Here is a 24,375-nt window from a genome sequence, read left to right as displayed (position 1 = left end):
AGGAACACGCTCATTGCTGTGAGAGGAGTCCAGGAGTACCGGTCGTTGACTTGGAACGTGCCTGCGTGAGCAGGGGAGTGACTCCGTCACCCCATGGGAGATTTCTTCGGTCCTTCTGGTGCAGGATGAAGACAATGAATCCTCAGAGTGTGCAAACCATGGAAACTGTTGCAGTTGCTGGCTGGAGCTGCAGTTGCAGAAGAAAAGTATCCCTTGTGGATAGTTTGTTGCTGTTACAGCAGTTCCTGGAGCAGGCTGCAGTTGATCCGAGGTCAGAGGATGAAGTAGTAGTTACAGAGGATTCCTGATGGAAACTTGCAAGTAGAATCTGAACAGAGCCCACAGGAGAGACCCTAAATACCCCTAAGAGGGGGGATTGGCTACCTTATCAGGTAAGGACCTATCAGGAGGGGTCTCTGACATCACCTGCAGGCACTGGCCACTCAGAGCCCTCCAAGGTGCCCCAGACCTTGCAAAGCAAGACGTCTGACACACACTGGAGGAGATCTGGGCACCACCCCTAGGGTAGTGATGGACAGGGGAGTGGTCACTCCTCTTTCCTTTGTCCAGTTTCTTTCCAGAGCAGGGGACAAGGTGTCCCTGGACCGGTGTAGACTGGCTTATGAAAGGAGGGCACCATCTGTGCCCTTGAAAGCATTTCCAGAGGCTGGGGGAGGCTACTCCTCCCCAGCCTGTAACACCTATTTCCAAAGGGAGAGGGTGTAACACCCTCTCTCAGAGGAAATGCTTTGTTCTGTCTTCCCGGGACTGAACTGTTCAGACCCCAGGTGGGCAGAACCCCGTCTAGGAGGTGGCAGCAGCTGTAACTAGTGCAAGCCTCAGAGAGCTGGTTTGACAGTACTGGGGGGTCCATAGTGGAACTCCCATGATGCATGGAATTGGCTCCCCAATGCCATATTTTGAATGGAGGGACAATTCTTTGATCTTAGACACCTTACATGGCCATATTCAGAGTTACTATTGTGAAGCTACATATAGGTATTGACCTATATGTAGTGCACGCATGTAATGGCATCCCCGCATTCACAAAGTTCTGGGAAATGGCCCTGAACTATGTGGGAGCACCTTTGCCAGTGCAAGGGTGCCCTCACACTTAGTAACTTTGCACTTAACCTTCAGCAAGTGAAGGTTAGACATATCAGGGATTTATAAGTTACTTAAGTGCAGTGAAAATGGCTGTGAAATAGTGTGTGCACTATCTCAGCCAGGCTACAATGGCAGGCCTGTGGAAGAGTTTGTATGAGCTCCTTATGAGTGGCAAAAGAAATGCTGCAGCCCATAAAGATCTCCTGGAACACCAGTGCCCTGGGTGCCTGGGTACCATATACTGGGGACTTATAAGGTGGGTCCAGTATGCCTATTAAAATTGGAAAATTAAGTCACTAGCCTAGAGTGACACATTTAAAAGAAAGGAGAGCATAAGCACTGAGGTTCTGGTTAGCAGAGCCTCAGTGACACAGTCAAGCACTACTGACAACAATGAGACAGGCAAAACAGACTGACATATATGTTTTTATCTATGAGCACTGGGGTCCTGGCTAGCAGGATCCCTGTTACACAGTAAAAACCCACTGACACACACTCACAAACAGGCCAAAAGTGGGGGTAACCATGCTAGAAAGAGGCTACTTTCTCACACAAGCCCCCCCCAAACAAAGGACAATAAGGATAACCTTGGCCAGTTGAAACTTTATTGTCTATGTGGTGATAAGTGGAGAGTAGATCTACAATAGGGTGTTTACTCCCTTTATCATCCACTATATGGTTGCTTACCTGTGGGGTTGTAAACCACCCTGTGTGGAGATATTTACATAACCAACAGTGGGATTGGTCCACTTGGTCTATGACCAATGCAGGAAATGCTAGACAGGGATGCTGTCTCAATAATACCATAGCTGGGCAACAACTTTGTCCATATGGCTGTAAGAGAGAACAGGGTTGCTGTTTCTCTTGGTTGTCCAGTTGTGGTAGCTGAGGGCTCTCTTGGTACAGGTTCCACCCCAGGAGAGGTTTCGTCCATCACAGGAATGGTATCCTTAGTGTCAGGGTGGGGAAAGGATACCTTGATACCCTTCTTACCAGTTAGTGGAGAGGGATCCTGAGATTTGAGGCCTTTTTCTCTGTTTTGCTTTTTCATTTCACCAGAAATGAGAGGAAGCAATTCCTCAGGGATACCAAGTATGGATGCATGGGTCCTAAACTCTACCTCAGCCCAACCTGAGGCCTTAAGATCATTCCCTAAGAGACAATCTACATGTAAGCTAGGTGATACTACCACCTGCTTAGGGTCATTAACTCCACCCCAACTAAGTTGAACTACAGCTAAGAGGAGAGACTGAGTGGAGTTATTGACATCAGTAACTTAGTACTTCTGTCCAAGGAGGTGTTGTGCAGGTGACATCAGGTTTTCAGTCACCAAAGTGATACTGGCACCTGCGTCCCTCTAGGCCTGGGCCTCAGCACCATTTATTAAGATTGACTGCCTGTAATTATCCATGTTAAGGGGACAAGCAGCCAAGATGGCAAGGCCAATGCCACCAGGTGTGACAGAAACTTTCTTGGGACTGTCTATCCCAGTTTCTATTATGGTCACAAAAGTGAACTCAACTACACCTTTAGATTGACTATTACCAGTATTCCCACCACTATTACCACTACTGCTAGGGGCACTAGAGTCTGATGTCTTAGTGGTGGTAGGCTCAGGGGCTTTACCTGTGCAGGACGTATCCCCTGGCCAATGGCCTTTACCTCTACACACATAGCACCAAGGCCTTTTCTGATTGTGTGAAGAGTTTGAAGAAGATGAAAAAGTTTTATCCCCACACCCAGAGGAGTGTTTTGGACCTGAAGAAAGATATTTGTGTTTAGTTTTATCCCCATGCTTGTCCTGAGATCTTTCACCATCTTTCTTTTTGATGTCTTTGTCACCCTCTGTATGAGTTTTTCTGCTCACCCTTGTTTTGACCCATTTGTCTGCCTTCTTTCCCAATTCTTGGGGAGAGGTCAGATCTGAGTCCACAAGATACTGATGTAACAAATCAGACACACAATTATTCAAAATATGCTCTCTCAGATACAAGTTATATAGGATTTCATAGTCAGTCACCGTATTGCCATTTAACCAACCTTCTAGGGCCATCACAGAACAGTCTACAAAGTCTGTCCAGTCCTGTGATGACTCCTTTCTGGTCTCTCTGCACTTAATTCTGTACTGTTCAGTGGTTAAGCCCAGACCATCCAAGAGTGCATTTTTCAGAATTTGATAATCACCATCATCCTCTCTGACAATAAGAAGTCTGTCTCTCCCCTTACCAGAGAAGCATTACCAAAGGAAAACAGCCCACTGTACATGAGGGACCCTATGAACTTTACAGGCCCTCTCAAGTGCAGAAAACCCCTTGTAGATGTCATCACCATCCTTGTAAGGAGGGACAACTTTGTGCAGATTTCTAGAGTCAAATGAAGGTTCCCTAACATTTGAATTTCTTAAACTGATGCTGTCACCATGGGGAACTAAACCCAAACCATGTCTTTCCTTTTCCACAGCCAGGGATTCCCTGTCTAAGGCCAACTGTTGCTGCATTAGCCTCAGTCTGGTCTCCTCTAACCTCAGCTTTCCTATCTAAGGACTGGTCCTCAGGGTTAGTTGTGTGGGATGCCTCTGAAACAGAGGTAAAATGGGAATGTGCAGAGGTAAATCTATCTCTAACTGGCCTCTAGGGGTGAAGGGAGCCCTACTTGTGTGTGAACCCTTCCCACTACCAGTTGAACTAAGTGGCTTATTAACAGATACATCTGTGGAAGTACCCTCCCCAGGATTGTCATTTTGCTCTTCTGAGCCTTCCTGGTTGGAATCATCCTCTACCTCTTCCCTTGTCTTATCTGGACCAGTGCTGAGTCCCGGGTCAACTTGGAGAAGATGGTTTAACAGGAACTCCTTATTGGGGTTCTTCCCAATCCCCAAACTTCTTTCACTACAGAGATCCCTCAAACTTTTAAAGTTAAGATTTTCATATGTTGTTTTCACAACTCTAGGGGTAGCTTCTACAGAAGACATATTGAAATATAAAAAAAAAGTTTGGGAAAGTAAGTAAAACGTTAGTAGAATAACAGAGTTAACTTTGTAGAGAAAAGAGCAAAACTTTTCAGAACTTTGTAAAAACTTTTGTAAAGTTTAAAAGAACTTTTAGAAAGGTAGAAAATTTCTTCTAGGTATATGTTATATATGCTCTAAGTATTGGAGCAAGCTTTTCTTGTGAAAAGCACAGGTAACAAAGTGGTAAAGCAATTGCAAGGACTTATCCCATCTCTGCTGCCAATGTAGGAGGCTGGCCTGATTTGTAGTAGGTGCCTTGGGTAAGTACACCTTATACCAGGTCCAGTTATCCCTTATTAGTGAAGTAGTAGTGTTCTAGTAGCTTAGGGTGATAGAGGTAGCTATAGCAGAGCAGCTTAGGCTGAACTAGGAGACATGCAAAGCTCATGCAATACCACCTGTAGTTACACAATACTTATACACAAGGAAAGACAATACTCAGTGTTACCAAAGTAAAGGTAGTTTATTTGGGTGACACAGTACCAAAAATATCTTAGAGGCAATACTCCTTCTGGAGGTAAGTATTATACACAATATATACACTAGACACCGAAACAAGGTAAGTAATTAGACTTAGGATAGTGCAAACAATAGGAAATGCTATAGAATACAAAGGGAGAAAATAGGGGTGGGGGCAACACAAACCATATACTAAAAATGTGGAATGCAAACTTACGAATACCCCCCTAGACAAGTGTAGTGTGTGCAGAATCACTGGGAGATTGAGAATACAGCAAATGTAAGTAAATTACCCCACCCCAGAGCCCAGAAAAGCAGGAGTAAAGTACTGCAAGTTTCCTTAGGACACACTACACCTCGTGATTGGGATTTTGCAGAAGATAACCAAGTCTACAAAGAACAACTGCTGGATTCCTGGACCTGAAGACCTGCAAAAGAAGGGGACCAAGTCCAGAAGTCGAAAGAAGTTCCAGGAAGGACAGGAGCCCCTGCCAACCCAGAAGAGGGTGCAAAAGAAGAGTCCCCGGTTGAACGAAGACTGCAGGAATGCACCCTAGGAAGATGCCAGCGGGTTCCTTCATGACACAAAAGATGTCCCAAGACATGAAGATGGATGCAGACGTGATTTCGTGTTGGAAGTCACCAACAATACTTGGTTACGACAAATATGCGTTTTGCGTCAAAATGGTGCTGGCTGGATCCAGGAGGGATCTGGGGGGCTCAACTCTGTGTGAGGAGGAAGATGGGGATCTCAGCACTTTAGAGAGCCCTCAGGATGCCAGACAGCACACACAGAAGTCCCAGGACACCGGGACAGAGGAGTTTCAAAACGCGGTTGATGCAGCACAACAAAAGAAGGCCCCACGCCGCTGGAGAACAACTCAGCGGGTTAAGCCCAGACCATCCAAGAGTGCATTTTTCAGAATTTGATAATCACCATCATCCTCTCTGACAATAAGAAGTCTGTCTCTCCCCTTACCAGAGAAGCATTACCAAAGGAAAACAGCCCACTGTACATGAGGGACCCTATGAACTTTACAGGCCCTCTCAAGTGCAGAAAACCCCTTGTAGATGTCATCACCATCCTTGTAAGGAGGGACAACTTTGTGCAGATTTCTAGAGTCAAATGAAGGTTCCCTAACATTTGAATTTCTTAAACTGATGCTGTCACCATGGGGAACTAAACCCAAACCATGTCTTTCCTTTTCCACAGCCAGGGATTCCCTGTCTAAGGCCAACTGTTGCTGCATTAGCCTCAGTCTGGTCTCCTCTAACCTCAGCTTTCCTATCTAAGGACTGGTCCTCAGGGTTAGTTGTGTGGGATGCCTCTGAAACAGAGGTAAAATGGGAATGTGCAGAGGTAAATCTATCTCTAACTGGCCTCTAGGGGTGAAGGGAGCCCTACTTGTGTGTGAACCCTTCCCACTACCAGTTGAACTAAGTGGCTTATTAACAGATACATCTGTGGAAGTACCCTCCCCAGGATTGTCATTTTGCTCTTCTGAGCCTTCCTGGTTGGAATCATCCTCTACCTCTTCCCTTGTCTTATCTGGACCAGTGATGAGTCCCGGGTCAACTTGGAGAAGATGGTTTAACAGGAACTCCTTATTGGGGTTCTTCCCAATCCCCAAACTTCTTTCACTACAGAGATCCCTCAAACTTTTAAAGTTAAGATTTTCATATGTTGTTTTCACAACTCTAGGGGTAGCTTCTACAGAAGACATATTGAAATATAAAAAAAAAGTTTGGGAAAGTAAGTAAAACGTTAGTAGAATAACAGAGTTAACTTTGTAGAGAAAAGAAGAAATCTTTTCAGAACTTTGTAAAAACTTTTGCAAAGTTTAAAAGAACTTTTAGAAAGGTAGAAAATTTCTTCTAGGTATATGTTATATATGCTCTAAGTATTGGAGCAAGCTTTTCTTGTGAAAAGCACAGGTAACAAAGTGGTAAAGCAATTGCAAGGACTTATCCCATCGCTGCTGCCAATGTAGGAGGCTGGCCTGATTTGTAGTAGGTGCCTTGGGTAAGTACACCTTATACCAGGTCCAGTTATCCCTTATTAGTGAAGTAGTAGTGTTCTAGTAGCTTAGGGTGATAGAGGTAGCTATAGCAGAGCAGCTTAGGCTGAACTAGGAGACATGCAAAGCTCATGCAATACCACTTGTAGTTACACAATACTTATACACAAGGAAAGACAATACTCAGTGTTACCAAAGTAAAGGTAGTTTATTTGGGTGACACAGTACCAAAAATATCTTAGAGGCAATACTCCTTCTGGAGGTAAGTATTATACACAATATATACACTAGACACCGAAACAAGGTAAGTAATTAGACTTAGGATAGTGCAAACAATAGGAAATGCTATAGAATACAAAGGGAGAAAATAGGGGTGGGGGCAACACAAACCATATACTAAAAATGTGGAATGCAAACTTACGAATACCCCCCTAGACAAGTGTAGTGTGTGCAGAATCACTGGGAGATTGAGAATACAGTAAATGTAAGTAAATTACCCCACCCCAGAGCCCAGAAAAGCAGGAGTAAAGTACTGCAAGTTTCCTTAGGACACACTACATCTCGTGATTGGGATTTTGCAGAAGATAACCAAGTCTACAAAGAACAACTGCTGGATTCCTGGACCAGAAGACCTGCAAAAGAAGGGGACCAAGTCCAGAAGTCGAAAGAAGTTCCAGGAAGGACAGGAGCCCCTGCCAACCCAGAAGAGGGGGCAAAAGAAGAGTCCCCGGTTGAACGAAGACTGCAGGAATGCACCCTAGGAAGATGCCAGCGGGTTCCTTCATGACACAAAAGATGTCCCAAGACATGAAGATGGATGCAGACGTGATTTCGTGTTGGAAGTCACCAACAATACTTGGTTACGACAAATATGCGTTTTGCGTCAAAATGGTGCTGGCTGGATCCAGGAGGGATCTGGGGGGCTCAACTCTGTGTGAGGAGGAAGATGGGGATCTCAGCACTTTAGAGAGCCCTCAGGATGCCAGACAGCACACACAGAAGTCCCAGGACACCGGGACAGAGGAGTTTCAAAACGCGGTTGATGCAGCACAACAAAAGAAGGCCCCACGCCGCTGGAGAACAACTCAGCGGGTTAAGCCCAGACCATCCAAGAGTGCATTTTTCAGAATTTGATAATCACCATCATCCTCTCTGACAATAAGAAGTCTGTCTCTCCCCTTACCAGAGAAGCATTACCAAAGGAAAACAGCCCACTGTACATGAGGGACCCAATGAACTTTACAGGCCCTCTCAAGTGCAGAAAACCCCTTGTAGATGTCATCACCATCCTTGTAAGGAGGGACAACTTTGTGCAGATTTCTAGAGTCAAATGAAGGTTCCCTAACATTTGAATTTCTTAAACTGATGCTGTCACCATGGGGAACTAAACCCAAACCATGTCTTTCCTTTTCCACAGCCAGGGATTCCCTGTCTAAGGCCAACTGTTGCTGCATTAGCCTCAGTCTGGTCTCCTCTAACCTCAGCTTTCCTATCTAAGGACTGGTCCTCAGGGTTAGTTGTGTGGGATGCCTCTGAAACAGAGGTAAAATGGGAATGTGCAGAGGTAAATCTATCTCTAACTGGCCTCTAGGGGTGAAGGGAGCCCTACTTGTGTGTGAACCCTTCCCACTACCAGTTGAACTAAGTGGCTTATTAACAGATACATCTGTGGAAGTACCCTCCCCAGGATTGTCATTTTGCTCTTCTGAGCCTTCCTGGTTGGAATCATCCTCTACCTCTTCCCTTGTCTTATCTGGACCAGTGATGAGTCCCGGGTCAACTTGGAGAAGATGGTTTAACAGGAACTCCTTATTGGGGTTCTTCCCAATCCCCAAACTTCTTTCACTACAGAGATCCCTCAAACTTTTAAAGTTAAGATTTTCATATGTTGTTTTCACAACTCTAGGGGTAGCTTCTACAGAAGACATATTGAAATATAAAAAAAAAGTTTGGGAAAGTAAGTAAAACGTTAGTAGAATAACAGAGTTAACTTTGTAGAGAAAAGAAGAAAACTTTTCAGAACTTTGTAAAAACTTTTGCAAAGTTTAAAAGAACTTTTAGAAAGGTAGAAAATTTCTTCTAGGTATATGTTATATATGCTCTAAGTATTGGAGCAAGCTTTTCTTGTGAAAAGCACAGGTAACAAAGTGGTAAAGCAATTGCAAGGACTTATCCCATCGCTGCTGCCAATGTAGGAGGCTGGCCTGATTTGTAGTAGGTGCCTTGGGTAAGTACACCTTATACCAGGTCCAGTTATCCCTTATTAGTGAAGTAGTAGTGTTCTAGTAGCTTAGGGTGATAGAGGTAGCTATAGCAGAGCAGCTTAGGCTGAACTAGGAGACATGCAAAGCTCATGCAATACCACTTGTAGTTACACAATACTTATACACAAGGAAAGACAATACTCAGTGTTACCAAAGTAAAGGTAGTTTATTTGGGTGACACAGTACCAAAAATATCTTAGAGGCAATACTCCTTCTGGAGGTAAGTATTATACACAACATATACACTAGACACCGAAACAAGGTAAGTAATTAGACTTAGGATAGTGCAAACAATAGGAAATGCTATAGAATACAAAGGGAGAAAATAGGGGTGGGGGCAACACAAACCATATACTAAAAATGTGGAATGCAAACTTACGAATACCCCCCTAGACAAGTGTAGTGTGTGCAGAATCACTGGGAGATTGAGAATACAGTAAATGTAAGTAAATTACCCCACCCCAGAGCCCAGAAAAGCAGGAGTAAAGTACTGCAAGTTTCCTTAAGACACACTACACCTCGTGATTGGGATTTTGCAGAAGATAACCAAGTCTACAAAGAACAACTGCTGGATTCCTGGACCAGAAGACCTGCAAAAGAAGGGGACCAAGTCCAGAAGTCGAAAGAAGTTCCAGGAAGGACAGGAGCCCCTGCCAACCCAGAAGAGGGTGCAAAAGAAGAGTCCCCGGTTGAACGAAGACTGCAGGAATGCACCCTAGGAAGATGCCAGCGGGTTCCTTCATGACACAAAAGATGTCCCAAGACATGAAGATGGATGCAGACGTGATTTTGTGTTGGAAGTCACCAACAATACTTGGTTACGACAAATATGCGTTTTGCGTCAAAATGGTGCTGGCTGGATCCAGGAGGGATCTGGGGGGCTCAACTCTGTGTGAGGAGGAAGATGGGGATCTCAGCACTTTAGAGAGCCCTCAGGATGCCAGACAGCACACACAGAAGTCCCAGGACACCGGGACAGAGGAGTTTCAAAACGCGGTTGATGCAGCACAACAAAAGAAGGCCCCACGCCGCTGGAGAAAAACTCAGCGGGTTAAGCCCAGACCATCCAAGAGTGCATTTTTCAGAATTTGATAATCACCATCATCCTCTCTGACAATAAGAAGTCTGTCTCTCCCCTTACCAGAGAAGCATTACCAAAGGAAAACAGCCCACTGTACATGAGGGACCCTATGAACTTTACAGGCCCTCTCAAGTGCAGAAAACCCCTTGTAGATGTCATCACCATCCTTGTAAGGAGGGACAACTTTGTGCAGATTTCTAGAGTCAAATGAAGGTTCCCTAACATTTGAATTTCTTAAACTGATGCTGTCACCATGGGGAACTAAACCCAAACCATGTCTTTCCTTTTCCACAGCCAGGGATTCCCTGTCTAAGGCCAACTGTTGCTGCATTAGCCTCAGTCTGGTCTCCTCTAACCTCAGCTTTCCTATCTAAGGACTGGTCCTCAGGGTTAGTTGTGTGGGATGCCTCTGAAACAGAGGTAAAATGGGAATGTGCAGAGGTAAATCTATCTCTAACTGGCCTCTAGGGGTGAAGGGAGCCCTACTTGTGTGTGAACCCTTCCCACTACCAGTTGAACTAAGTGGCTTATTAACAGATACATCTGTGGAAGTACCCTCCCCAGGATTGTCATTTTGCTCTTCTGAGCCTTCCTGGTTGGAATCATCCTCTACCTCTTCCCTTGTCTTATCTGGACCAGTGATGAGTCCCGGGTCAACTTGGAGAAGATGGTTTAACAGGAACTCCTTATTGGGGTTCTTCCCAATCCCCAAACTTCTTTCACTACAGAGATCCCTCAAACTTTTAAAGTTAAGATTTTCATATGTTGTTTTCACAACTCTAGGGGTAGCTTCTACATAAGACATATTGAAATATAAAAAAAAAGTTTGGGAAAGTAAGTAAAACGTTAGTAGAATAACAGAGTTAACTTTGTAGAGAAAAGAAGAAAACTTTTCAGAACTTTGTAAAAACTTTTGCAAAGTTTAAAAGAACTTTTAGAAAGGTAGAAAATTTCTTCTAGGTATATGTTATATATGCTCTAAGTATTGGAGCAAGCTTTTCTTGTGAAAAGCACAGGTAACAAAGTGGTAAAGCAATTGCAAGGACTTATCCCACCGCTGCTGCCAATGTAGGAGGCTGGCCTGATTTGTAGTAGGTGCCTTGGGTAAGTACACCTTATACCAGGTCCAGTTATCCCTTATTAGTGAAGTAGTAGTGTTCTAGTAGCTTAGGGTGATAGAGGTAGCTATAGCAGAGCAGCTTAGGCTGAACTAGGAGACATGCAAAACTCATGCAATACCACTTGTAGTTACACAATACTTATACACAAGGAAAGACAATACTCAGTGTTACCAAAGTAAAGGTAGTTTATTTGGGTGACACAGTACCAAAAATATCTTAGAGGCAATACTCCTTCTGGAGGTAAGTATTATACACAATATATACACTAGACACCGAAACAAGGTAAGTAATTAGACTTAGGATAGTGCAAACAATAGGAAATGCTATAGAATACAAAGGGAGAAAATAGGGGTGGGGGCAACACAAACCATATACTAAAAATGTGGAATGCAAACTTACGAATACCCCCCTAGACAAGTGTAGTGTGTGCAGAATCACTGGGAGATTGAGAATACAGTAAATGTAAGTAAATTACACCACCCCAGAGCCCAGAAAAGCAGGAGTAAAGTACTGCAAGTTTCCTTAGGACACACTACACCTCGTGATTGGGATTTTGCAGAAGATAACCAAGTCTACAAAGAACAACTGCTGGATTCCTGGACCTGAAGACCTGCAAAAGAAGGGGACCAAGTCCAGAAGTCGAAAGAAGTTCCAGGAAGGACAGGAGCCCCTGCCAACCCAGAAGAGGGTGCAAAAGAAGAGTCCCCGGTTGAACGAAGACTGCAGGAATGCACCCTAGGAAGATGCCAGCGGGTTCCTTCATGACACAAAAGATGTCCCAAGACATGAAGATGGATGCAGACGTGATTTCGTGTTGGAAGTCACCAACAATACTTGGTTACGACAAATATGCGTTTTGCGTCAAAATGGTGCTGGCTGGATCCAGGAGGGATCTGGGGGGCTCAACTCTGTGTGAGGAGGAAGATGGGGATCTCAGCACTTTAGAGAGCCCTCAGGATGCCAGACAGCACACACAGAAGTCCCAGGACACCGGGACAGAGGAGTTTCAAAACGCGGTTGATGCAGCACAACAAAAGAAGGCCCCACGCCGCTGGAGGACAACTCAGCGGGTTAAGCCCAGACCATCCAAGAGTGCATTTTTCAGAATTTGATAATCACCATCATCCTCTCTGACAATAAGAAGTCTGTCTCTCCCCTTACCAGAGAAGCATTACCAAAGGAAAACAGCCCACTGTACATGAGGGACCCTATGAACTTTACAGGCCCTCTCAAGTGCAGAAAACCCCTTGTAGATGTCATCACCATCCTTGTAAGGAGGGACAACTTTGTGCAGATTTCTAGAGTCAAATGAAGGTTCCCTAACATTTGAATTTCTTAAACTGATGCTGTCACCATGGGGAACTAAACCCAAACCATGTCTTTCCTTTTCCACAGCCAGGGATTCCCTGTCTAAGGCCAACTGTTGCTGCATTAGCCTCAGTCTGGTCTCCTCTAACCTCAGCTTTCCTATCTAAGGACTGGTGTGAGAAGGTAGCCTCTTTCTAGCCTTGTTACCCCCACTTTTGGCCTGTTTGTGAGTGTATGTCAGGGTGTTTGTCACTGTTTTCACTGTCTCACTGGGATCCTGATAGCCAGGCCTCAGTGCTCATAGTGAAAACACTATGTTTTCAGTATGTTTGTTATGTGTCACTGGGATCCTGCTAGTCAGGACCCCAGTGCTCATAAGGTTGTGGCCTATATGTATGTGTCACTGGGACCCTGTCACACAGGACCCCAGTGCTCATAGGTGTGCATGTATGTGTTCCCTGTGTGGTGCCTAACTGTCTCACTGAGGCTCTGCTAACCAGAACCTCAGTGGTTATGCTCTCTCATTACTTTCAAATTGTCACTAACAGGCTAGTGACCAATTTTACCAATTTACATTGGCTTACTGGAACACCCTTATAATTCCCTAGTATATGGTACTGAGGTACCCAGGGTATTGGGGTTCCAGGAGATCCCTATGGGCTGCAGCATTTCTTTTGCCACCCATAGGGAGCTCTGACAATTCTTACACAGGCCTGCCACTGCAGCCTGAGTGAAATAACGTCCACGTTATTTCACAGCCATTTTACACTGCACTTAAGTAACTTATAAGTCACCTATATGTCTAACCTTTACCTGGTAAAGGTTAGGTGCAAAGTTACTTAGTGTGAGGGCACCCTGGCACTAGCCAAGGTGCCCCCACATTGTTCAGAGCCAATTCCCTGAACTTTGTGAGTGCGGGGACACCATTACACGCGTGCACTACATATAGGTCACTACCTATATGTAGCTTCACTATGGTAACTCCAAATATGGCCATGTAACATGTCTATGATCATGGAATTGCCCCCTCTATACCATCCTGGCATAGTTGGCACAATCCCATGATCCCAGTGGTCTGTAGCACAGACCCTGGTACTGCCAGACTGCCCTTCCTGGGGTTTCACTGCAGCTGCTGCTGCTGCCAACCCCTCAGACAGGCATCTACCCTCCTGGGGTCCAGCCAGGCCTGGCCCAGGATGGCAGAACAAAGAACTTCCTCTGAGAGAGGGTGTGACACCCTCTCCCTTTGGAAAATGGTGTGAAGGCAGGGGAGGAGTAGCCTCCCCCAGCCTCTGGAAATGCTTTGTTGGGCACAGAGGTGCCCAATTCTGCATAAGCCAGTCTACACCGGTTCAGGGACCCCTTAGCCCCTGCTCTGGCGTGAAACTGGACAAAGGAAAGGGGAGTGACCACTCCCCTGACCTGCACCTCCCCTGGGAGGTGTCCAGAGCTCCTCCAGTGTGCTCCAGACCTCTGCCATCTTGGAAACAGAGGTGCTGCTGGCACACTGGACTGCTCTGAGTGGCCAGTGCCACCAGGTGACGTCAGAGACTCCTGCTGATAGGCTCCTTCAGGTGTTAGTAGCCTTTCCTCTCTCCTAGGTAGCCAAACCCTCTTTTCTGGCTATTTAGGGTCTCTGTCTCTGGGGAAACTTTAGATAACGAATGCATGAGCTCAGCCGAGTTCCTCTGCATCTCCCTCTTCACCTTCTGATAAGGAATCGACCGCTGACCGCGCTGGAAGCCTGCAAACCTGCAACATAGTAGCAAAGACGACTACTGCAACTCTGTAACGCTGATCCTGCCGCCTTCTCGACTGTTTTCCTGCTTGTGCATGCTGTGGGGGTAGTCTGCCTCCTCTCTGCACCAGAAGCTCCGAAGAAATCTCCCGTGGGTCGACGGAATCTTCCCCCTGCCACCGCAGGCACCAAAAAGCTGCATTACCAGTCCCTTGGGTCTCCTCTCAGCACGACGAGCGAGGTCCCTCGAATCCAGCGACACTGTCCAAGTGACCCCCACAGTCCAGTGACTCTTCAGCCCAAGTTTGGTGGAGGTAAGTCCTTGCCTCACCTCGCTGGGCTGCATTGCTGGGGACCGCGACTTTGCAAGCTACTCCGGCCCCTGTGCACTTCCGGCGGAAATCCTTCGTGCACAGCCAAGCCTGGGTCCACGGCACTCTAACCTGCATTGCACGACTTTCTAAGTTGGTCTCCGGCGACGTGGGTCTCCTTTGTGCAACTTCGGTGAGCACCGTTTCACGCATCCTTGTAGTGCCTGTTTCTGGCACTTCTCCGGGTGCTACCTGCTTCAGTGAGGGCTCCTTGTCTTGCTCTACGTCCCCTCTCTCTGCAGGTCCAATGTGCGACCTCCTGGTCCCTCCTGGGCCCCAGCAGCGTCCAAAAACGCCAAACGCACGATTTGCGTGTAGCAAGGCTTGTTGGCGTCCATTCGGCAGGAAAACACTTCTGCACGACTCTCCAAGGCGTGGGGGATCCATCCTCCAAAGGGGAAGTCTCTAGCCCTTGTCGTTCCTGCAGTATTCACAGTTCTTCAGCCTAGTAAGAGCTTCTTTGCACCAACCGCTGGCATTTCTTGGGCATCTGCCCATCTCCGAGCTGCTTGTGACTTTTGGACTTGGTCCCCTTGTTCCACAGGTACCCTCAGTCAGGAATCCATCGTTGTTGCATTGCTGATTTGTGTTTTCCTTGCATTTTCCCTCTAACACGACTATTTTGTCCTTAGGGGAACTTTAGTGCACTTTGCACTCACTTTTCAGGGTCTTGGGGAGGGTTATTTTTCTAACTCTCACTATTTTCTAATAGTCCCAGCGACCCTCTACAAGGTCACATAGGTTTGGGGTCCATTCGTGGTTCGCATTCCACTTCTGGAGTATATGGTTTGTGTTGCCCCTATCCCTATGTTTCCCCATTGCATCCTATTGTAACTATACATTGTTTGCACTGTTTTCTAAGACTATACTGCATATTTTTGCTATTGTGTATATATATCTTGTGTATATTTCCTATCCTCTCACTGAGGGTACACTCTAAGATACTTTGGCATATTGTCATAAAAATAAAGTACCTTTATTTTTAGTATAACTGTGTATTGTGTTTTCTTATGATATTGTGCATATGACACTAAGTGGTACTGTAGTAGCTTCACACGTCTCCTAGTTCAGCCTAAGCTGCTCTGCTAAGCTACCATTATCTATCAGCCTAAGCTGCTAGACACCCTATACACTAATAAGGGATAACTGGGCCTGGTGCAAGGTGCAAGTACCCCTTGGTACTCACTACAAGCCAGTCCAGCCTCCTACAACTGGTCCTCAGGGTTAGTTGTGTGGGATGCCTCTGAAACAGAGGTAAAATGGGAATGTGCAGAGGTAAATCTATCTCTAACTGGCCTCTAGGGGTGAAGGGAGCCCTACTTGTGTGTGAACCCTTCCCACTACCAAGTTGAACTAAGTGGCTTATTAACAGATACATCTGTGGAAGTACCCTCCCCAGGATTGTCATTTTGCTCTTCTGAGCCTTCCTGGTTGGAATCATCCTCTACCTCTTCCCTTGTCTTATCTGGACCAGTGATGAGTCCCGGGTCAACTTGGAGAAGATGGTTTAACAGGAACTCCTTATTGGGGTTCTTCCCAATCCCCAAACTTCTTTCACTACAGACATCCCTCAAACTTTTAAAGTTAAGATTTTCATATGTTGTTTTCACAACTCTAGGGGTAGCTTCTACAGAAGACATATTGAAATATAAAAAAAAAGTTTGGGAAAGTAAGTAAAACGTTAGTAGAATAACAGAGTTAACTTTGTAGAGAAAAGAAGAAAACTTTTCAGAACTTTGTAAAAACTTTTGCAAAGTTTAAAAGAACTTTTAGAAAGGTAGAAAATTTCTTCTAGGTATATGTTATATATGCTCTAAGTATTGGAGCAAGCTTTTCTTGTGAAAAGCACAGGTAACAAAGTGGTAAAGCAATTGCAAGGACTTATCCCATCGCTGCTGCCAATGTAGGAGGCTGGCCTGATTTGTAGTAGGTGCCTTGGGTAAGTACACCTTATACCAGGTCCAGTTATCCCTTATTAGTGAAGTAGTAGTGTTCTAGTAGCTTAGGGTGATAGAGGTAGCTATAGCAGAGCAGCTTAGGCTGAACTAGGAGACATGCAAAGCTCATGCAATACCACTTGTAGTTACACAATACTTATACACAAGGAAAGACAATACTCAGTGTTACCAAAGTAAAGGTAGTTTATTTGGGTGACACAGTACCAAAAATATCTTAGAGGCAATACTCCTTCTGGAGGTAAGTATTATACACAATATATACACTAGACACCGAAACAAGGTAAGTAATTAGACTTAGGATAGTGCAAACAATAGGAAATGCTATAGAATACAAAGGGAGAAAATAGGGGTGGGGGCAACACAAACCATATACTAAAAATGTGGAATGCAAACTTACGAATACCCCCCTAGACAAGTGTAGTGTGTGCAGAATCACTGGGAGATTGAGAATACAGTAAATGTAAGTAAATTACCCCACCCCAGAGCCCAGAAAAGCAGGAGTAAAGTACTGCAAGTTTCCTTAGGACACACTACACCTCGTGATTGGGATTTTGCAGAAGATAACCAAGTCTACAAAGAACAACTGCTGGATTCCTGGACCTGAAGACCTGCAAAAGAAGGGGACCAAGTCCAGAAGTCGAAAGAAGTTCCAGGAAGGACAGGAGCCCCTGCCAACCCAGAAGAGGGGGCAAAAGAAGAGTCCCCGGTTGAACGAAGACTGCAGGAATGCACCCTAGGAAGATGCCAGCGGGTTCCTTCATGACACAAAAGATGTCCCAAGACATGAAGATGGATGCAGACGTGATTTCGTGTTGGAAGTCACCAACAATACTTGGTTACGACAAATATGCGTTTTGCGTCAAAATGGTGCTGGCTGGATCCAGGAGGGATCTGGGGGGCTCAACTCTGTGTGAGGAGGAAGATGGGGATCTCAGCACTTTAGAGAGCCCTCAGGATGCCAGACAGCACACACAGAAGTCCCAGGACACCGGGACAGAGGAGTTTCAAAACGCGGTTGATGCAGCACAACAAAAGAAGGCCCCACGCCGCTGGAGAACAACTCAGCGGGTTAAGCCCAGACCATCCAAGAGTGCATTTTTCAGAATTTGATAATCACCATCATCCTCTCTGACAATAAGAAGTCTGTCTCTCCCCTTACCAGAGAAGCATTACCAAAGGAAAACAGCCCACTGTACATGAGGGACCCAATGAACTTTACAGGCCCTCTCAAGTGCAGAAAACCCCTTGTAGATGTCATCAGCATCCTTGTAAGGAGGGACAACTTTGTGCAGATTTCTAGAGTCAAATGAAGGTTCCCTAACATTTGAATTTCTTAAACTGATGCTGTCACCATGGGGAACTAAACCCAAACCATGTCTTTCCTTTTCCACAGCCAGGGATTCCCTGTCTAAGGCCAACTGTTGCTGCATTAGCCTCAGTCTGGTCTCCTCTAACCTCAGCTTTCCTATCTAAGGACTGGTCCTCAGGGTTAGTTGTGTGGGATGCCTCTGAAACAGAGGTAAAATGGGAATGTGCAGAGGTAAATCTATCTCTAACTGGCCTCTAGGGGTGAAGGGAGCCCTACTTGTGTGTGAACCCTTCCCACTACCAGTTGAACTAAGTGGCTTATTAACAGATACATCTGTGGAAGTACCCTCCCCAGGATTGTCATTTTGCTCTTCTGAGCCTTCCTGGTTGGAATCATCCTCTACCTCTTCCCTTGTCTTATCTGGACCAGTGATGAGTCCCGGGTCAACTTGGAGAAGATGGTTTAACAGGAACTCCTTATTGGGGTTCTTCCCAATCCCCAAACTTCTTTCACTACAGAGATCCCTCAAACTTTTAAAGTTAAGATTTTCATATGTTGTTTTCACAACTCTAGGGGTAGCTTCTACAGAAGACATATTGAAATATAAAAAAAAAGTTTGGGAAAGTAAGTAAAACGTTAGTAGAATAACAGAGTTAACTTTGTAGAGAAAAGAAGAAAACTTTTCAGAACTTTGTAAAAACTTTTGCAAAGTTTAAAAGAACTTTTAGAAAGGTAGAAAATATCTTCTAGGTATATGTTATATATGCTCTAAGTATTGGAGCAAGCTTTTCTTGTGAAAAGCACAGGTAACAAAGTGGTAAAGCAATTGCAAGGACTTATCCCATCGCTGCTGCCAATGTAGGAGGCTGGCCTGATTTGTAGTAGGTGCCTTGGGTAAGTACACCTTATACCAGGTCCAGTTATCCCTTATTAGTGAAGTAGTAGTGTTCTAGTAGCTTAGGGTGATAGAGGTAGCTATAGCAGAGCAGCTTAGGCTGAACTAGGAGACATGCAAAGCTCATGCAATACCACTTGTAGTTACACAATACTTATACACAAGGAAAGACAATACTCAGTGTTACCAAAGTAAAGGTAGTTTATTTGGGTGACACAGTACCAAAAATATCTTAGAGGCAATACTCCTTCTGGAGGTAAGTATTATACACAACATATACACTAGACACCGAAACAAGGTAAGTAATTAGACTTAGGATAGTGCAAACAATAGGAAATGCTATAGAATACAAAGGGAGAAAATAGGGGTGGGGGCAACACAAACCATATACTAAAAATGTGGAATGCAAACTTACGAATACCCCCCTAGACAAGTGTAGTGTGTGCAGAATCACTGGGAGATTGAGAATACAGTAAATGTAAGTAAATTACCCCACCCCAGAGGCCAGAAAAGCAGGAGTAAAGTACTGCAAGTTTCCTTAAGACACACTACACCTCGTGATTGGGATTTTGCAGAAGATAACCAAGTCTACAAAGAACAACTGCTGGATTCCTGGACCAGAAGACCTGCAAAAGAAGGGGACCAAGTCCAGAAGTCGAAAGAAGTTCCAGGAAGGACAGGAGCCCCTGCCAACCCAGAAGAGGGTGCAAAAGAAGAGTCCCCGGTTGAACGAAGACTGCAGGAATGCACCCTAGGAAGATGCCAGCGGGTTCCTTCATGACACAAAAGATGTCCCAAGACATGAAGATGGATGCAGACGTGATTTCGTGTTGGAAGTCACCAACAATACTTGGTTACGACAAATATGCGTTTTGCGTCAAAATGGTGCTGGCTGGATCCAGGAGGGATCTGGGGGGCTCAACTCTGTGTGAGGAGGAAGATGGGGATCTCAGCACTTTAGAGAGCCCTCAGGATGCCAGACAGCACACACAGAAGTCCCAGGACACCGGGACAGAGGAGTTTCAAAACGCGGTTGATGCAGCACAACAAAAGAAGGCCCCACGCCGCTGGAGAACAACTCAGCGGGTTAAGCCCAGACCATCCAAGAGTGCATTTTTCAGAATTTGATAATCACCATCATCCTCTCTGACAATAAGAAGTCTGTCTCTCCCCTTACCAGAGAAGCATTACCAAAGGAAAACAGCCCACTGTACATGAGGGACCCTATGAACTTTACAGGCCCTCTCAAGTGCAGAAAACCCCTTGTAGATGTCATCACCATCCTTGTAAGGAGGGACAACTTTGTGCAGATTTCTAGAGTCAAATGAAGGTTCCCTAACATTTGAATTTCTTAAACTGATGCTGTCACCATGGGGAACTAAACCCAAACCATGTCTTTCCTTTTCCACAGCCAGGGATTCCCTGTCTAAGGCCAACTGTTGCTGCATTAGCCTCAGTCTGGTCTCCTCTAACCTCAGCTTTCCTATCTAAGGACTGGTCCTCAGGGTTAGTTGTGTGGGATGCCTCTGAAACAGAGGTAAAATGGGAATGTGCAGAGGTAAATCTATCTCTAACTGGCCTCTAGGGGTGAAGGGAGCCCTACTTGTGTGTGAACCCTTCCCACTACCAGTTGAACTAAGTGGCTTATTAACAGATACATCTGTGGAAGTACCCTCCCCAGGATTGTCATTTTGCTCTTCTGAGCCTTCCTGGTTGGAATCATCCTCTACCTCTTCCCTTGTCTTATCTGGACCAGTGATGAGTCCCGGGTCAACTTGGAGAAGATGGTTTAACAGGAACTCCTTATTGGGGTTCTTCCTAATCCCCAAACTTCTTTCACTACAGAGATCCCTCAAACTTTTAAAGTTAAGATTTTCATATGTTGTTTTCACAACTCTAGGGGTAGCTTCTACAGAAGACATATTGAAATATAAAAAAAAAGTTTGGGAAAGTAAGTAAAACGTTAGTAGAATAACAGAGTTAACTTTGTAGAGAAAAGAAGAAAACTTTTCAGAACTTTGTAAAAACTTTTGCAAAGTTTAAAAGAACTTTTAGAAAGGTAGAAAATTTCTTCTAGGTATATGTTATATATGCTCTAAGTATTGGAGCAAGCTTTTCTTGTGAAAAGCACAGGTAACAAAGTGGTAAAGCAATTGCAAGGACTTATCCCACCGCTGCTGCCAATGTAGGAGGCTGGCCTGATTTGTAGTAGGTGCCTTGGGTAAGTACACCTTATACCAGGTCCAGTTATCCCTTATTAGTGAAGTAGTAGTGTTCTAGTAGCTTAGGGTGATAGAGGTAGCTATAGCAGAGCAGCTTAGGCTGAACTAGGAGACATGCAAAACTCATGCAATACCACTTGTAGTTACACAATACTTATACACAAGGAAAGACAATACTCAGTGTTACCAAAGTAAAGGTAGTTTATTTGGGTGACACAGTACCAAAAATATCTTAGAGGCAATACTCCTTCTGGAGGTAAGTATTATACACAATATATACACTAGACACCGAAACAAGGTAAGTAATTAGACTTAGGATAGTGCAAACAATAGGAAATGCTATAGAATACAAAGGGAGAAAATAGGGGTGGGGGCAACACAAACCATATACTAAAAATGTGGAATGCAAACTTACGAATACCCCCCTAGACAAGTGTAGTGTGTGCAGAATCACTGGGAGATTGAGAATACAGTAAATGTAAGTAAATTACCCCACCCCAGAGCCCAGAAAAGCAGGAGTAAAGTACTGCAAGTTTCCTTAGGACACACTACACCTCGTGATTGGGATTTTGCAGAAGATAACCAAGTCTACAAAGAACAACTGCTGGATTCCTGGACCTGAAGACCTGCAAAAGAAGGGGACCAAGTCCAGAAGTCGAAAGAAGTTCCAGGAAGGACAGGAGCCCCTGCCAACCCAGAAGAGGGTGCAAAAGAAGAGTCCCCGGTTGAACGAAGACTGCAGGAATGCACCCTAGGAAGATGCCAGCGGGTTCCTTCATGACACAAAAGATGTCCCAAGACATGAAGATGGATGCAGACGTGATTTCGTGTTGGAAGTCACCAACAATACTTGGTTACGACAAATATGCGTTTTGCGTCAAAATGGTGCTGGCTGGATCCAGGAGGGATCTGGGGGGCTCAACTCTGTGTGAGGAGGAAGATGGGGATCTCAGCACTTTAGAGAGCCCTCAGGATGCCAGACAGCACACACAGAAGTCCCAGGACACCGGGACAGAGGAGTTTCAAAACGCGGTTGATGCAGCACAACAAAAGAAGGCCCCACGCCGCTGGAGGACAACTCAGCGGGTTAAGCCCAGACCATCCAAGAGTGCATTTTTCAGAATTTGATAATCACCATCATCCTCTCTGACAATAAGAAGTCTGTCTCTCCCCTTACCAGAGAAGCATTACCAAAGGAAAACAGCCCACTGTACATGAGGGACCCTATGAACTTTACAGGCCCTCTCAAGTGCAGAAAACCCCTTGTAGATGTCATCACCATCCTTGTAAGGAGGGACAACTTTGTGCAGATTTCTAGAGTCAAATGAAGGTTCCCTAACATTTGAATTTCTTAAACTGATGCTGTCACCATGGGGAACTAAACCCAAACCATGTCTTTCCTTTTCCACAGCCAGGGATTCCCTGTCTAAGGCCAACTGTTGCTGCATTAGCCTCAGTCTGGTCTCCTCTAACCTCAGCTTTCCTATCTAAGGACTGGTGTGAGAAGGTAGCCTCTTTCTAGCCTTGTTACCCCCACTTTTGGCCTGTTTGTGAGTGTATGTCAGGGTGTTTGTCACTGTTTTCACTGTCTCACTGGGATCCTGATAGCCAGGCCTCAGTGCTCATAGTGAAAACACTATGTTTTCAGTATGTTTGTTATGTGTCACTGGGATCCTGCTAGTCAGGACCCCAGTGCTCATAAGGTTGTGGCCTATATGTATGTGTCACTGGGACCCTGTCACACAGGACCCCAGTGCTCATAGGTGTGCATGTATGTGTTCCCTGTGTGGTGCCTAACTGTCTCACTGAGGCTCTGCTAACCAGAACCTCAGTGGTTATGCTCTCTCATTACTTTCAAATTGTCACTAACAGGCTAGTGACCAATTTTACCAATTTACATTGGCTTACTGGAACACCCTTATAATTCCCTAGTATATGGTACTGAGGTACCCAGGGTATTGGGGTTCCAGGAGATCCCTATGGGCTGCAGCATTTCTTTTGCCACCCATAGGGAGCTCTGACAATTCTTACACAGGCCTGCCACTGCAGCCTGAGTGAAATAACGTCCACGTTATTTCACAGCCATTTTACACTGCACTTAAGTAACTTATAAGTCACCTATATGTCTAACCTTTACCTGGTAAAGGTTAGGTGCAAAGTTACTTAGTGTGAGGGCACCCTGGCACTAGCCAAGGTGCCCCCACATTGTTCAGAGCCAATTCCCTGAACTTTGTGAGTGCGGGGACACCATTACACGCGTGCACTACATATAGGTCACTACCTATATGTAGCTTCACTATGGTAACTCCAAAAATGGCCATGTAACATGTCTATGATCATGGAATTGCCCCCTCTATACCATCCTGGCATAGTTGGCACAATCCCATGATCCCAGTGGTCTGTAGCACAGACCCTGGTACTGCCAGACTGCCCTTCCTGGGGTTTCACTGCAGCTGCTGCTGCTGCCAACCCCTCAGACAGGCATCTGCCCTCCTGGGGTCCAGCCAGGCCTGGCCCAGGATGGCAGAACAAAGAACTTCCTCTGAGAGAGGGTGTGACACCCTCTCCCTTTGGAAAATGGTGTGAAGGCAGGGGAGGAGTAGCCTCCCCCAGCCTCTGGAAATGCTTTGTTGGGCACAGAGGTGCCCAATTCTGCATAAGCCAGTCTACACCGGTTCAGGGACCCCTTAGCCCCTGCTCTGGCGTGAAACTGGACAAAGGAAAGGGGAGTGACCACTCCCCTGACCTGCACCTCCCCTGGGAGGTGTCCAGAGCTCCTCCAGTGTGCTCCAGACCTCTGCCATCTTGGAAACAGAGGTGCTGCTGGCACACTGGACTGCTCTGAGTGGCCAGTGCCACCAGGTGACGTCAGAGACTCCTGCTGATAGGCTCCTTCAGGTGTTAGTAGCCTTTCCTCTCTCCTAGGTAGCCAAACCCTCTTTTCTGGCTATTTAGGGTCTCTGTCTCTGGGGAAACTTTAGATAACGAATGCATGAGCTCAGCCGAGTTCCTCTGCATCTCCCTCTTCACCTTCTGATAAGGAATCGACCGCTGACCGCGCTGGAAGCCTGCAAACCTGCAACATAGTAGCAAAGACGACTACTGCAACTCTGTAACGCTGATCCTGCCGCCTTCTCGACTGTTTTCCTGCTTGTGCATGCTGTGGGGGTAGTCTGCCTCCTCTCTGCACCAGAAGCTCCGAAGAAATCTCCCGTGGGTCGACGGAATCTTCCCCCTGCCACCACAGGCACCAAAAAGCTGCATTACCGGTCCCATGGGTCTCCTCTCAGCACGACGAGCGAGGTCCCTCGAATCCAGCGACACCGTCCAAGTGACCCCCACAGTCCAGTGACTCTTCAGCCCAAGTTTGGTGGAGGTAAGTCCTTGCCTCACCTCGCTGGGCTGCATTGCTGGGGACCGCGACTTTGCAAGCTACTCCGGCCCCTGTGCACTTCCGGTGGAAATCCTTCGTGCACAGCCAAGCCTGGGTCCACGGCACTCTAACCTGCATTGC

Source organism: Pleurodeles waltl, chromosome 9 (assembly GCF_031143425.1).
Source record: "Pleurodeles waltl isolate 20211129_DDA chromosome 9, aPleWal1.hap1.20221129, whole genome shotgun sequence".
Lineage (NCBI taxonomy): Eukaryota > Metazoa > Chordata > Amphibia > Caudata > Salamandridae > Pleurodeles > Pleurodeles waltl.
Note: the sequence above shows the minus strand (reverse complement) of the source record.